This window comes from Asterias rubens, chromosome 11 (assembly GCF_902459465.1).
Source record: "Asterias rubens chromosome 11, eAstRub1.3, whole genome shotgun sequence".
In the NCBI taxonomy this organism is placed as follows: domain Eukaryota; kingdom Metazoa; phylum Echinodermata; class Asteroidea; order Forcipulatida; family Asteriidae; genus Asterias; species Asterias rubens.
The window spans coordinates 10,083,011-10,098,392 of NC_047072.1; the positions used below are offsets into that span (position 1 = coordinate 10,083,011).

General features: G+C 40.4%; 1 non-coding gene across 1 annotated transcript; it reads right to left on the reverse strand.

The window, feature by feature from the left end:
- Positions 1 to 6,230: 6,230 nt before the first annotated feature.
- Trnaa-agc lies at positions 6,231 to 6,303 on the reverse strand. Its single transcript has one exon. It is a non-coding gene; the product is annotated as a tRNA-Ala (tRNA).
- Between the last annotated feature and the right edge of the window lie 9,079 nt (positions 6,304 to 15,382).

The window sequence follows — 15,382 nt, forward strand, 5'->3', positions numbered from 1 at the left end:
CAGGTAGCGGCCATTTTGGTTTCTGATGTTGAAGTGATTTGGTTGTGTAGCCGAGGGTGCCCTACTCTAGTGCAGTTTAATATGTTGTTATGGCATTTTAAGTATGATATTGAATTGAACCTGTGTGTGTTCTTGTGTGTTCGCTTATGGTTTAATTTGATACCAGGTAGCGGCCATTTTGGTTTCTGATGTTAAGGTGATTTGGTTATTTTCTAGCCGTGGGCGCCCTACTCTATAATGCAGTCTAGTACGGTGTTCTTGTGTGTTCACATTCTATGGTGTAAACAATTCGACACCACGGGGTGGCCATCTTGACCTGGCGTTGAAGTGACTCTGTGGTCATTCTGGCGCTCAAACGTAAAAGGATAACACTATCGATGTCTTGTTTGTCAGAAATGGTACAAGCGAAATACGTTGGAATTAGTGATTGTAAATCTTTTCTGGCCTTGCACTTGAAGGATATCTGTTAGATAAATTTGTATTTTAGGGTAAAGCTAGAATCGTGAACAATTGCGTCTATCAATATACTAAATCTTGACAACACATCTTGAATTCAAAAGCAATATAATAATAGTTTGTAGAGGCAGTTAAAACCCACACTACATACATTCTGCATTATAAAGTCTCACACCAGACATCCATGTAGTAAATTAGACTAAACAAATGGGTTAATTTATGCCATTATGATTATAAACCAAAGAAAGCCTCGCCAGTTCCTTCTTTTCTTTCTGTGGCTGCCACATCGACCAGTTGCCGCGTTCACCCCCTGGGCGAGAGATCGATATTATCTTCCACCTCGTACTCAGGCCTCGCGGATATGTGTGTGTATGATCCACCGTTGATGAAACAGACCCTTATTTGTTTTGCGTAAAAGACGTCGGCGGTCTGTCGTAGAACCCCCTGTGGGAGAGTAGAACCGCACCGTTGGTTTTGGGTGCTGGAAGAGAAGCGTCCCTATAAACGAGAGTATCTTATGTGACAAGCATCTGGGGGTCTACCCCGTGTGATGCGAGGGATAATGTCAGATGGACGCCCCTAGCGTGAATACGGTTTCACCGAGCAGGGGGGCAAAGGGATACGATGAACCCCACTACTTTGTAAAGGAAGCTCTCTATATCTCAAGATGGTTTTCCCGCGTTTTTATCAGAACTATCCGTCTGCTCTAAGTGGACGATTGACCCCAGGGCGAAAGTGTACACGATACTTTCTTGAGCGTGCATACGCCATGATAGGTCTACACCCACACAAAGATGATGAATACTTAGAAAGGGTGTTCGCCTTATTCGAAAACTTAATGTCGATCTATGGTGCGAGATATCAGACTGTGTAAGGCTTTAATATTTGAAACTCTTGGTTTACGGAGAACCAGCCTTATTATTCAACACGAGGTAAAGACAATGGGTTCTATCCAGACATGGATGACAAATTTGTCCTCCATGTATTCAGACAATTTCCTCCATGATCCAGACTACCCCATTGGGAACCACGGATCGGACTTAATCATAGAGCAATAAACAGGGATATGTAAATAATATACTATTCAAGAATACTGTTCAAGAGTTGACATAATAACTAAAACCATTCAAATTAATGTGGTTTACTTGGGCAACGGTATGACTAAATGGAGGCGTTTAAACTCACTTCATTATTATAGGCGATAGAACAAATTCACAAGCGCCATCTTGAAAATATCATTGCAACTTTGGGAAATCGACTAGGGCCTACAGTTACCAATAAATCAAGCCACCAAGATAGACGTCGTGATGTAGTTGATACATGTGACTACGTGCAATGTGTTATAGTTTTGCTTCAGAATCAGCGTGCAATGATGGATGTTGCTTGGACTCAGAATTTCACCCAGAGTCCTTTGCTTGCCAAATCATGCGCATTGGGACATGCATAATGGGCTATTGAGTTGACAGAACGTGCAACCCATCTCCATGTTATCACTTGCAGTGTTCATCTAGTCTATTTTATAGTTTCCAGTATGATATCAAAGTCAATGTCCTCCATACACTACTCTCATCAGTGAATATGGCTAATACATTTGAAGTTCACTCCGTCGTTTAAACATGGTTCATACGAGAGATGGCGCATTGATTTAATTTGATATAGACCCGATGCCACTCCAGACACTGTTTTACACATCCCCTTTCGCTTTTATCTGGTATACATTATGAGTTACATGAAAAACTAAAACTGTATTGAGACAAGAAGACCAGAATCTCCAAATAATCAAAGGCTGTGGGTCACTAACGCCATAAGCAGAACCCCCGACCTGTGAGTGTACTGAAACACTCCGGTGATAAATCTAATTCGCATTGTCTGCATAATTTTGTTAAATTGGACGTGTCCTGATTAACGAGAACGTGCACGTGCGCACTACAGGGTGATTTGTATTATTAGGTAGTTCATCAATTCAGATTGCTATCCGGGGGAGAGAGCCAGCGCTATCCTCATCCCCCGGCCGTGTGTGCATGCTTGCATGCACTTGGTGTCTCCTTCATCAATACATAGGGGGGGGGGGGGGTTGCGTGTGTCTGTTGTGTCCCACGTGGAGAGCACATCTTATTAATCAACGTGAAGTTAGGCATTCCCTCTATTTTGTCTCGCCCGGTTTCTAGTGATGATTCATCCTCTATCCAAAGGGAGGAAGAGGTACACCTTGCTATCGCTTTGTGTGTGGGTGTGTGTGTGTGTGTGGTCATGTGGCGAATAATGTTTTGCCAATTTGGGGGTTTGTGGTGACAAGTTTGACAAATTATCATCCCAAAATATGTTGTTTGTGTTTATTATCGAAGCCAATTGAGATGGAGAGGGGGGTGTTTTGCTCCTAAAAAGCAATTGTAACCGCCGTCGCCAAAACCTGCATTAATAGACAGTCATGTGGTCATGGTATGTAAACCTATGTCAGGTTTCCTACGATCCAATATAATAAAAAAGACCTCGTAAAGGGACCAGCCTTTTTGTCTTTACGGCTTCCATTTTATATAAGGCCGTCGGGCTGAGGCTGCTTGATTGCCACGTGATCATGTGTTCTAGGACGCCCTCAGCGACGGTAGCCATAGCCATTGGGCTGAAGGGGAAACACACCAAGCCAAGCAAGGTGACAATTATTATTATTTTTTTTTTTTTTACAAACATTGACCAACATTTTGCAAGGGCAACCTTTGAAAATTACAATCATGTTTTACTGATAGTATTTGTGGTCCTACCCTTAGGCCGATGTGTTTTACTAAACCTGTTTATTCGTGTTCTGGGTAACACAATATGCTTTGGAGGAAAATGTTCCAATCACCATGGAACTGATTTCACAATCAGCCTATAGTTATGCAATCTTGATTAAATCCTTACCTACGTTAGATATTCAAAATGGAATCCGAAAATGATATGCCAGGCTTTTGAGAGTCGTGACAGCTATTAACATGTCCGTGAAGATTTTGTCGACATTTCTTTGAAACCTGACAGTTACTTCAAATATCGTTTCAGTATGATTGTGTTCTTGTCATCAGCTTGTCCAACAACCGACAATGCACCGACGACACATTTTAAAAATGTGTTTTTCATGAGACATAGAGGAAACTCAGCAATCAGGGAAAACATTTGACGAATGCAATTTCCGGAGCACCCACGAAAAACCAAGACAAATATTGACCGGCGAATATCGTGATGAATTTTGAAATGCTCATCTCTCGTTCTGTTTATTAATTATTAATCAAAAACAGTTTAGACCCCCAAAAGAAAGTACAGTGTGGACTCAGCCCCTGGACTGGAAATTGATACATGGTGATCGGAATGGTCGTGGACGTTGCCGAACTCTAGTAGTAGTCTAGTTGTGTATCTCGGTTTCTATTTTACAGAGCGAGCGAATGTCTGCATGGATTTCAATTATGCTAATTCCTGACAAGCCATGATCTGATTATCTAGGACTGTGGGACGGTATAGAAGGAGGGGCAAACTGTAGTTAAGAGGACAGATGCTACACGTTCTAACAAGATTGCTATATCGTTTGTCCGAAGTGCTTTCTGGATTCTGTCTCTTAAACAAAAAAATGTGTGAGTCGAGGGGTTTGGATGGTGTGGTGTGGTGATGAAGCGCCTACAGACGAACGCTGAGTCAGAGCGTGGTGTACTGGAGAGGGAGTGCATCATACGATGTTATAGTCTTTACTAAGTGCATTAGCCTCAGCGTGCGTTTCGTGTACTTTGGCTTAGAGGTTTCCTCACATGCACCCCGCGGGCAAGTCTCTCTCCCCTCCGTATCAAATTAGTTATACCCTGTGATGTTACTCGATCGTTTCATCCCTGGTTTCTCTGCCCCTCCTCAGACGGTTAAATAAGGCTGGAGGCAGTTTATTTCTTCTCCAGGTCCCCCTCTCTTCCTTTTTACTTTCTCTCTGTCTCAGGTTGTTATTCCGCACGCTAGGATTGACTTCTTGGGGGATGTTGGTATCTCTCTTTTTAATGCATTGCACTCCGTCTGCAATATGGTGCAATCATGCACTCTCGATAGGGATGTAAGCTGTCTGAACTTACACGCTAACTTGTCAGGATGACACAGGGCCTTGTATAAATACCATCAGGCCGCCAGTCGCTGTGTAACGCTGACAGACACCCTCTGACCATGCTCTGACTATGGTATTAAAACAAACTCAACAGAAAACGTCAAGGCGAGGTGTACTTTTTATTGTTCCTTTTCAGACAGATTTTTCAGACAGATTTATCACATACCTCCAGGGCAGTCATTTGAAGACACTTATTATAGTACGAACTTTTTTGAAGCAAATAAAATGACAACCAATCAGCACTGCTGCTACCTTAGTGTAAATACTGCGTCCACCATTTTGTTTGGTTGGTGGTGATGACGTCACGTCTTTACCGGCTCATTGCTGTCTAGTAATGCACTTTCAGCCAGTCCTCGATTTAAGCTGCAGAGGGCAGTGTTTTACCCGGATCGAGAGCACTCCTTGAAAAATAAACGAAAAAATAGTACCTTGATGCTTGATGAATATACATATAGAACGCTTACTGCTTGTCCAAAGGTGTGGTAATGGTGCTCGTGTTGTGCGGCTGTGGAAACCGAAAAGAAAACTGCCATCATTATTCTCTTCGAGTAAAGTGTCCAAAACATTCATGCTAAAAATGCATTCTCTGCCATACGAAATTGACAAATGGCTCCCACCTACTGGATATTGATGTAAATTTATGCAAGAATCTGTCTCAGCAAGACCTTCTTGGGAGGCAGCTTGAGCATACGGTGTATCAATGTGCGTGTGTAATTCCGTAATCGAAGACGGCTGAGAGTGAGGTGTTCCCCAAACATGGTGTAAAATTTAAACTCACGGCGTGCATATTGCATTCATGCATACTGATTGTACACGAAGCTACACCACGGTGCATGCGCTGTTCTATTAAGTGTCTTATAGCCACTTTGAAACGAGTAGAGAGCAAGACTAGAGCACGATGAGACCAGCATGATAAACCCCAATGTATGCACCAACTTCATTCTTGCAGATTAACTCTGTTACACGGTGCTGCATTTACCCATGGAACTTTAAGTCATGGTTCAATCAAACACCATTTCGAACGGAGAGTAAGACCATCTCGTATTTGATTTGATTAGACATTATCATAGACACAATGCACATGACGTCATTTTGGAAGGGCGCCCTCTCCCTAGGTCTTCATTTCGTGCGGTATACCTGGAACCGGGCGAACGGGACAGAGGACGAAAGAACTACACAATCCAACGGTTCCCCATTGGCCTACCTTAACATTGTCATACATGAAAATAATGGTACCTTTAAAGACGAAATTGAATAATTGGACCAATTGGGAACTCTGCGGGAAACCGTTCAGGAGCACATTGAGCTATATATCTCACACCAGGAGTCCAGGCTGCATTAAATAACGTATAAAGAAAAAAGCGGGTTGGTTTCAGGTAGAAATGGGGCCGGGATCAGACCCGAGATTTTCCTGCTTTACTGGCTGTTTTGTGTGCTGTTGTTGGTGTCAGCCAGTTTTCTGGACGGTCGCACTTGCATGGGGCATTGTGTGTACTCCTAAACGCCATGCTTGTGTGATTAATTTAAGCAAATCAAATCAAATATTTGTGTGAAGTTGGATCTCTTTGTGTTTAGAATATAAATTTTGATTTTACCCTTACACCGATGTGTGTTTAGCACTTTTCAGTAGTTTCTCGAGTTCTGTAAAAAAAAAATCACAGGCATATTTCTCAGGTGGGATTCGAACCCACGACCTCTGCAATGCTAGAGCAGTGTCTTACCAACTGGGCGACCGAGATTGCCCGATAGCTAGAGGCAGTTCGAATCCTATGTTTTAGCAACGGGTACCGCAACGTGTGTTTAGTTAATATACATTAATTTAATAGAAAGGAAAGCCAACAACATGGCAGTTTTATAGTAGACACATGTTTGTGAATCAGGTCATTCCATCAAGTTTCAAACATCGAGTATACGGACATTTCAATATCGGTATGTAGGAATGGGTGAATGTACTTCAACGATGTAATTTTTTTTGTCGTGACGTGCATGATAAATGACGTGTATTCGACCGCCCTCACATTTTGAATCCATTATTGGTGTGTATGAATGTCATAATGGCATAATGGAAAACTTATACACGCACATACCATTGATGTCTACATAATCATGTGACTTTTCATAAAAGTGTGCGTGACCCAAGCATAGAGCCCTGGGGACATGCATTTTTTTGACAAACTGTCAAATGCAATCTTGATTGATTGATGTGGTGAGTGACAGGCCTCTCATTATGGCATTGAACAGTACGGGGCCCCAGTGTCAAGGCGTCCACGTGAAAAACCCCACCATCCGGTATTAATGCGAAAATATGCAGCGATTTATATGCAGCGGAGCGGCCGAGCGTGAGGAGTGGGGCGAACCGACCGGAAACACCCATGTTTTCCCTCGCTCCATGGGCCTCAGATCACCGTGCCTCTCCGTAGTCTACACTCACCAGCTGTTTCGTGATGTCTCTTTTTCATGAGCAGTGACCCAATGGGGTCGATATTCAAGTGCAACTTTGACAAAAAACACAGAGAAGGGAACCAGTGTTCATTCATTGTTATTATCCTGCAAGTTTTAGTTTCCTTTTTATATCATCTAAATGTAGGCTTCCAACTCTCTGTATTCCCGTGGAACATCAATCAGAACAAGGGTGAACCTCAATGTATAATGCTTACTCTAAACGACGGGGCGGTGTTTTTTAGAATTGAGAGCAAAAAGGCGACTGGTACGCGGAGACTACGGACTTTGGTAGCCCCCCTGTGTGTACGGTTCCCAGCACCACACAACAAAGTTGATTACGACAAAACGCAGCGAGGCGCATGATTCGTCCTCGCCGTCGTTATTGTCAATCTGCCGGGGTAAAGACTTTGCTTGGCACTCGCCTGCCTTTCATTACCGTGTGGCCCCCGAGGTGCGCTTGTACTTTCCAGTGAAACCAGAATTTGTTTAGTTACAAATTTGAACGCGGATTTTTTTCTTCATCACCACAGAGGGAGAGAGAAAAAGGGGAGAGAATAAGAGTGAGAGGCATATGTGATTAGTTTCTCCTCCTGGTCATCCGTGATTAATCACACAAAACACCCCAAAGCTCCGTGCATGGTGCACTCAGCACATTATGAAAACTAGACGTGTTTCTAAAGTACAACAAACTGCCAAACACAGGCGCTATAACTGTTTATGATACACCAAAACAAGTGCAGGTTATCACAGCAACGTTATGCGAACTCACACCATAGCCAAGTCAGAGCTGAGATTCAAAAAGGCCCACGTGACATTTCCCCCTCCCCTCTATGGATGTATTGTCTGAAATCTCGTCAAATCCCAAGCCCTCTCTCGGTGAAATTCTAACAGTCTCTGATTGAAACAGTCGACGCGCATTCACAACTGGATTCGATTATGCAACTGGTACCTCGTGTCAACTATAAAACAATTTCTAGCTGCGATTAAAATGTGGGCTTGCAAAAGAGGTAATTGACGCACTCTTACCATCACGTGATTACCAACTGATTCCCTACTGTATATTACACACAGGGCGCCCTCAATGTTGCACTTTCGGGACGAGCAACCTTTTGGGCCTGCAAGATAAATACATTAGGCATCCTGTCAGTATACCCTTGCCGGAGGCCAATAATGTGAAACACACAGAGATACACTAGACTCATTTTCATGGCCATGCAGTATTACATTAAAGGAACACATTGCCTTGGATCGGTCGAGTTTGTCATTGAAAAGCGTTTGTTAAAAATGCATATGGTTAGAAAGATGTTTTAAAAGTAGAATACAATGATCCACACACATTTGCCTCTAAATTGCATCGTTTTCCTTTTACTTTGCGAACTAAATAACACGGTCTACCATTTATGGGAGTCAAAAATTTGCCATAAATGGCCGACCGTGTTTGTCGACGAAGTAAAAGGAAAACCACGCAATAATTTCGAGTGATACTTGTATATGGATCATCATTATATTCTGCTTTTAAAATATCTTTCTAATCATATGCATTTTATAACAAACGGTTACAAACGCTTTTCAAAGACCAACTCGACCGATCCAAGGCAACGTGTTCCTTTAATTCTACCTCCCTGGCCATCAGTTGCATGCATTGAATCCAGTCTATACAGTAAAATACTCAATAGCCAGCACTTGGGGTCAGGGTGTGCATACCTTTTGATTTAAGGCAAAGATCTTTGGTTTTTTGAACCGATTGACTGTTTTAACCCTATTCAAGCCATTTGACACTTTCGGTAAACAGTATTGTCCACGGCCCACACTTCGTGTATCACAACTTATATAATAACAAACCTGTAAACATTTAGGCTCAATCGGTCATCAGAGTCGGGAGAAAATAACGGGAAAGCCCACCCTTGTTTCCGCACATTTCGCCGTGTCATGACATGTGTTTAAAATAAATCCGTAATTCTCGATATCGAGAATTTGATATTGTTTTAGTGTTTTCTCAAAAAGTAAAGCATTTCATGGAATAATATTTCAAGAGAAGTCTTTCACCATTACCTTCTGTAAACCCTGTAAATTATTTGTAAATCTGTGAACTTTTTTTTTTCTGTACCGAAAGTGTATAATGGCTTTACAAATATTGAGCATGTAGATTCACCAATAACTGTGAATATCGTTTTTGAGACGTCGCCGAAAATCCAGAAAAAAAAAATTCCATGAAGAATAATCCCTAATAGGGGAGAAATAAACAATCTGAGAAATGTGTATGACAGTAACGCTTCTCAGATTGAAATTTTGGAGCATAAGAAATAGATCGACTAACAAGTGTTCATATATTGAGAAATCCAATTAATTGAAACTGTCACATAACTAATAGGGAAATAGTTGAAGTAGGATAATGGACTCTAAAGTGTAGATTCTGGAATACAATGTTCTCGCCTCACGGCTCGTATATTCTATCCACTAATCTATGTTTTTCCTCTTTCTCGTCCATTCTCCTTAACATCATTATGCACATTTTGGACGGCATCCACTCACCGCCCGAAGATCCACCCGTTACTTGAACACAATTTATTTGAAATTAAAGCCGAAACGTTCACAAATTGATCTTTACATTATAAATTACACATGACTCATCATACTGCATGTTTATATATAACGAAGCAAGATCTCACAGCGTCAGAGGTTGGGAGAATTAGCAAACGAGTGTGTTATTGATAACTTTGGTTTTACCCATACACCGATGTGTGTAAGCACTGTATACTCAGTACTTTCCCCTTACACCGGTGTGTGTAAGCACTGTATACTCAGTACTTTCCCCTTACACCGATGTGTGTAAGCACTGTATACTCAGTACTTTCCCCTTACACCGATGTGTGTTAGCACTGTATACTCAGTACTTTCCCCTTACACCGATGTGTGTAAGCACTGTATACTCAGTACTTTCCCCTTACACCGATGTGTGTTAGCACTGTATACTCAGTACTTTCCCCTTACACCGATGTGTGTAAGCACTGTATACTCAGTACTTTCCCCTTACACCGATGTGTGTTAGCACTGTATACTCAGTACTTTCCCCTTACACCGATGTGTGTAAGCACTGTATACTCAGTACTTTCCCCTTACACCGATGTGTGTTAGCACTGTATACTCAGTACTTTCCCCTTACACCGATGAGTGTTAGCACTGTATACTCAGTACTTTCCCCTTACACCGATGAGTGTTAGCACTGTATATTCAGTACTTTCCCCTTACACCGATGTGTGTAAGCACTGTATACTCAGTACTTTCCCCTTACACCGATGTGTGTTAGCACTGTATACTCAGTACTTTCCCCTTACACCGATGAGTGTTAGCACTGTATACTCAGTACTTTCCCCTTACACCGATGAGTGTTAGCACTGTATATTCAGTACTTTCCCCTTACACCGATGTGTGTAAGCACTGTATACTCAGTACTTTCCCCTCTACACCGATGTGTGTAAGCACTGTATACTCAGTACTTTCCCAAGTCCTGTGAAAAAAACCCACAGGCATATTACTCGGGTATGATTCGAACCTGAAATCGGGGAGTACTTGGTATACAGTGCTAATAGTATACAGTGCTAACGAGGGTAAAACCCCCGATGCAAGTTTAACATCTATCACAAAAAAGACTGCCTGTCTTATACTCTACAATTCTATTGAAGGACACGAAGATGCCTCAAACAAAACTGTAATTATTACGAATAGTCCCACTCTCAGTGTAGCTTTATGGTATAATCAAAGATCAATAGAGATAAGACCACAGCCTCCACCTTCATCCCATCACGATGAAAAATAATAATATATGTCATAATTACCAACACGTTTATCACATTATGATATGATTTTCCCAATAATGTCAATACCGAACTTTGACCATCCACGTTCTACTTCAAAAAGAGAGACTGCAATAAAGTTTCCATTCACACTCTTGAACACACACACAACGAAGGAGAGAAGCAAACTATAGAAAATAGTAAATAACAATGGCCATACGATGAAAGGAGCCAGAGATATGATTATTATTTCAGGTCATTGAGTTATCAACTTTTCTGCGATAAAACCATCCGGTACTCAAGGGTGTGTGAGCAGGGGGTTGCAGGGTTGTGTTTGCTCCGTCCTAGCTTTTCTTCCAATATACAAACAAAATAATAGATTTTCTGATATTCGGCTGTTCTCTTGCCGGAGTTATAGCATTTGAAAACAGTCCGTTTATAATAGATGGGATTAGTATGATATAGTAAACACAACTTAAAATGCAATACCAATCTCATCTTTGATAATATTATTATCACACCAGCATAATGTGCCCTGCTACAAGGATAACGCTTTTCGTTTCTCACTTCCATATGAATTGGCAACACTGGTATCAAATGATATTTTCATTTGAAATGCTGTCACTTAACATTATTATGTTTTTACAGTTATTTGCTTAAAACCGGTGTATTCTTATTAAAAGAACAATTAAAACCCGCAACAAGTTCCGATTATGTTTAAACTTACTTGCTTAAAATCGGTGTTTGATTTCTTTAACCAAAACAAATCATTTAGAGAAACCCAGATTTAATCGGCAGTTTTGATCATACTGGTATGGTAGTCAATAGTGTGTAATGTTAGGACCCTCCTCAAGAACAACATCTCATATATGAACGAAACTGAAGACGCTGAACGAACAGTTTGTACACCCCTCTATTTTGTTTGCATGCATTTTGTGATCAGATTTTATTACAAACGAATAAGCTCGCTTTACTCGCTGGCTGTATAGCAGAAGAAAATCAGAGCATACATATCATATCAAATCAAAACAAATAAAATCAAATCAAATCAAATCAAATCAAATCAAATCAATCAACATTAATATTTCCATACAAACACAATATACAAATACAAGCGATAGGATGTTACAAGACTGAAAGCTGTATGGAGGCATGGCCCATTAAAGCAAAGCTTGTAGGCTGGGATGCCTTTACAAAACAATGGAAGATGATAATAATCGTTGAGTCGTTAACCACCGGTTGTTTTCCGAACCAACACTACTCAAAAAGAGATAACCATGTGGTATTACCGCGAACCAATTTCCACCATGCATAGTTTCAAATCCTACTCAGTCTAGCAGAGGCCCAACGACAAATTATACCTTTTCTATGGAAACAGAACAACAAGTTTCTGTTACCACATTAAAACCGTTGCCTTGCATTTATACCAACGGTCTATTTGGTTGGTAAGTTGTTTGCAACAGTCACTCTATTTTCACAATCAGTTGGGAATTTAAAAAGAAAGTATGTTTTCTGGCAGAAACCCATACAACGCTAAACAATCGGAGGTGAACATTGGGTACCGCACAGTGACACCATGACAACACTTGATACCCCACAACAAAAGCGCAAGAATCGTGTAATGCTTTCAGTGTTTGCTTAGTCCGGTTTCAGTTGATATAAATAATCTATCGTACCACTGATACTGCCAATTTAGTCTCAGGTTAAAGTCAGGTTTATTGGCTTTTGAATTCATAACACACACAAAAAATGCGTGAGAAAAAAAAAGTTTCGGGAGGTAGAGTTTTCGAGAGGAGTGACAGTTTTTTTTCTAATACCATAATACTCGGGTCTCAGGTTTTACTCAGGTTTATTGGCTTTTTGAAAAATAACACACACACGTCACAAAAAGTACGTGAGAAACAAGGTTTCGAGAGGTAGAGATTTCGATAGGTAGAGTTTTCGAGTGGAGTGACAGGGTTTTTAGCGGTATCTGTTTCGTGTCAGTTCTAGTGAATGTCTGTTATTGAGGCAGGAGGAAAAGGTTAGACGCTTTACTGGACGGGGTTAACGGCAATGTACGGATAGTTTGCAATGCCTCGCACGATTAACTGTCGAGAACCCTTTCCACGGGGTATATACTCAAGAGTTGAATAACCTGAAAGATGAGATTACGAATGTCCTCATAAACAAGAGGAAGTACCTCAAGGAAGCATCGTTGTTAGGCTTGGTCTTTAAGACACTGGACACTACTGGTAATTGTCAAAGACCAATCTTCTCACTTGGTGTATCTCAACATGCATAAAATAACAAACCTCCGAAAATTTGAGCTCGATTGGTCTATGAAATAAAAAAATTTAAAAAATACCCTTGTCACACGAAGTTGTGTGCTTTCAGATGCTTAATTTCGAAACCTCAAATTCTAAACTTGAAGTCTCGAAATCAAATTCGTGGAAAATTACTTCTTTCTCGAAAACTACATTACTTCAGAGGGAGCCGTTTCTCACAATGTTTTATACCATCAACCTCCCCCCATTACTCGTTCATTAGAAAGGTTTTATGCTAATAAATATTTTGAGTAATTACCAAATAGTGTCCACTGCCTTTAACATTACATTGGTTATGTACAATGCTGTATTTGATCTCTGTTACAACCAAACAACGTTATATGCTTTTCGAGTGTTTTACTTTGTTTGCGCATTTTCTTTAATAGATAGGCCTAGTGTATAGTCTATATACAGTACATTGTCAATTGGCTAAAATAGTGGTATCGAGAAATGATGGAGCTAGAATTTTTGAGTCCGTCAAAATTGCCAGGCGGAACATTTTCACGCCTATATCTTACTACATTTGTAAAATTTGAATTTGAGAAGCTTTAGAAACGCTTCCCAGATTATATCATGGATTATTCTTCTAGTGTTGACATCGCTCCGGATTTTCGGTTAAAATAAAACGAAGAGAGAAAGACTCTGCAAGGGTCGAAACGTCAGACCATTAACTATTTTCTGCTTTTAGTTTTTCACAGGTTACATTTTATTGTTGAATTTATTGTTGAACAATCTAATGTTTACTAAAACCAAATGTATACTTTGTCTTAGAGGTTTGCAGTGGGAAAAATTACTGGCAAAATATGTTAACATGAAAAAAACAACAAAAAACAGGAATACAAACCAAAAACCACTTTCAAACACGGCTTTGAACCATCATCGCTCTTAACATTTCGTAACTGACAGCGCCATTCTCTCTGGGAAAGAAAAAGACGTGACCCTAGGGTCGACTAGTAATAATTAGCCCAAAACAAGCCTCGAAACTGCTCGGGTTATTACAGCTCAAATGGGCTAGCTTTACTTTAGCAGTTGGGCTGGCTCAAGAACAACACTGCCCCGAGGGTTAGGCATTCCATACACGTTTCTACGGAGCTGTCATAATAACCAACATAGATATAGTACTGATATGATGCATCAGCTCCCGGGATGCAAAGCTATGCTGACAGAAAATATAGTCTGGTGCCTTAAAGGTATGCATGTACGTGTATGTGCTTTGGACAAAGAAAATGTGTTTTCAAATCTTGTGTTTGTTTTAAACTTAAAGGCAAAGAATACATTGGGTTCTTGAAATCGTTTGATTGTTTGAAATTTCCTCGCTTTTTTTTTATTAATTTTTTTAATTATAGATTTGGTCGAAAATCTGGAGCAAATGTTTACATGAAGGAAGAACATTCCGTAATTTGAATACACAATCTGAGAAAAGTATCTGAATAACGTTTCACAGTTTCAAATTCTGGGGCATGAAATATTCTTTTTACATTACTTCGAAGTGAAATGTTTCTCAAATTAATGCCCTTTTTTCTATCGAAAGCTAATATAAAATTATGCTAATAATGTACCTATGTTTTATTGGCATTGTAATGTTGTATAAAACGACACTAGGAAGCGGGTTTCAGGAAACGCAGCTCACAGTTTGACATTCAAACTTAAGTTTGCCTATTTGCATTGATGAAAAACCAAGATGGCGACACAGAAACAAGATGGCGGCACAAACCTCAGTAGCGTTTGAGTCTGAAACTATATGGGATAATTTATCATTATTCCTCAAGTCAAGAAGTCTCTCAATCAAACATTGTTTTTAGCCTTTGTGTTGATTCCAATAACAGCATACATGTCTGATGTAATGTACATGTACATATCTATGGCCTAAATGTTAAGAACATTACCAAGGGCCTAATCGTCCTCTGATGCCAAGGAATCTTGTCAATTACTAGACAAGGACAAAGCTGATGGACACGATTTGGCTTGGCCTCCAAATGTAAAATTGAGAGGTAACATAAATGAATCTATCAGAAGATGGTTTCAGCATAGAGCTAGTTTAACTTTTGACCACTGCATGAAGGGTATGGGTACGATAATGTCCCCCCATAGTAGACACACACATGAAGTTTTAAATATAGAGGTAGCAAATTCATGACAATTTGGCATGTTCACCAGCAAGACATAATTGAAGACATGGCCCATAAAGTCATGTTCTCTTGGTATAGACCCTTATCATGGTGCCTCCCTCTTGGTCAGGTTCCTCGTATCGAATAACAACAATGAATGCTAATAAT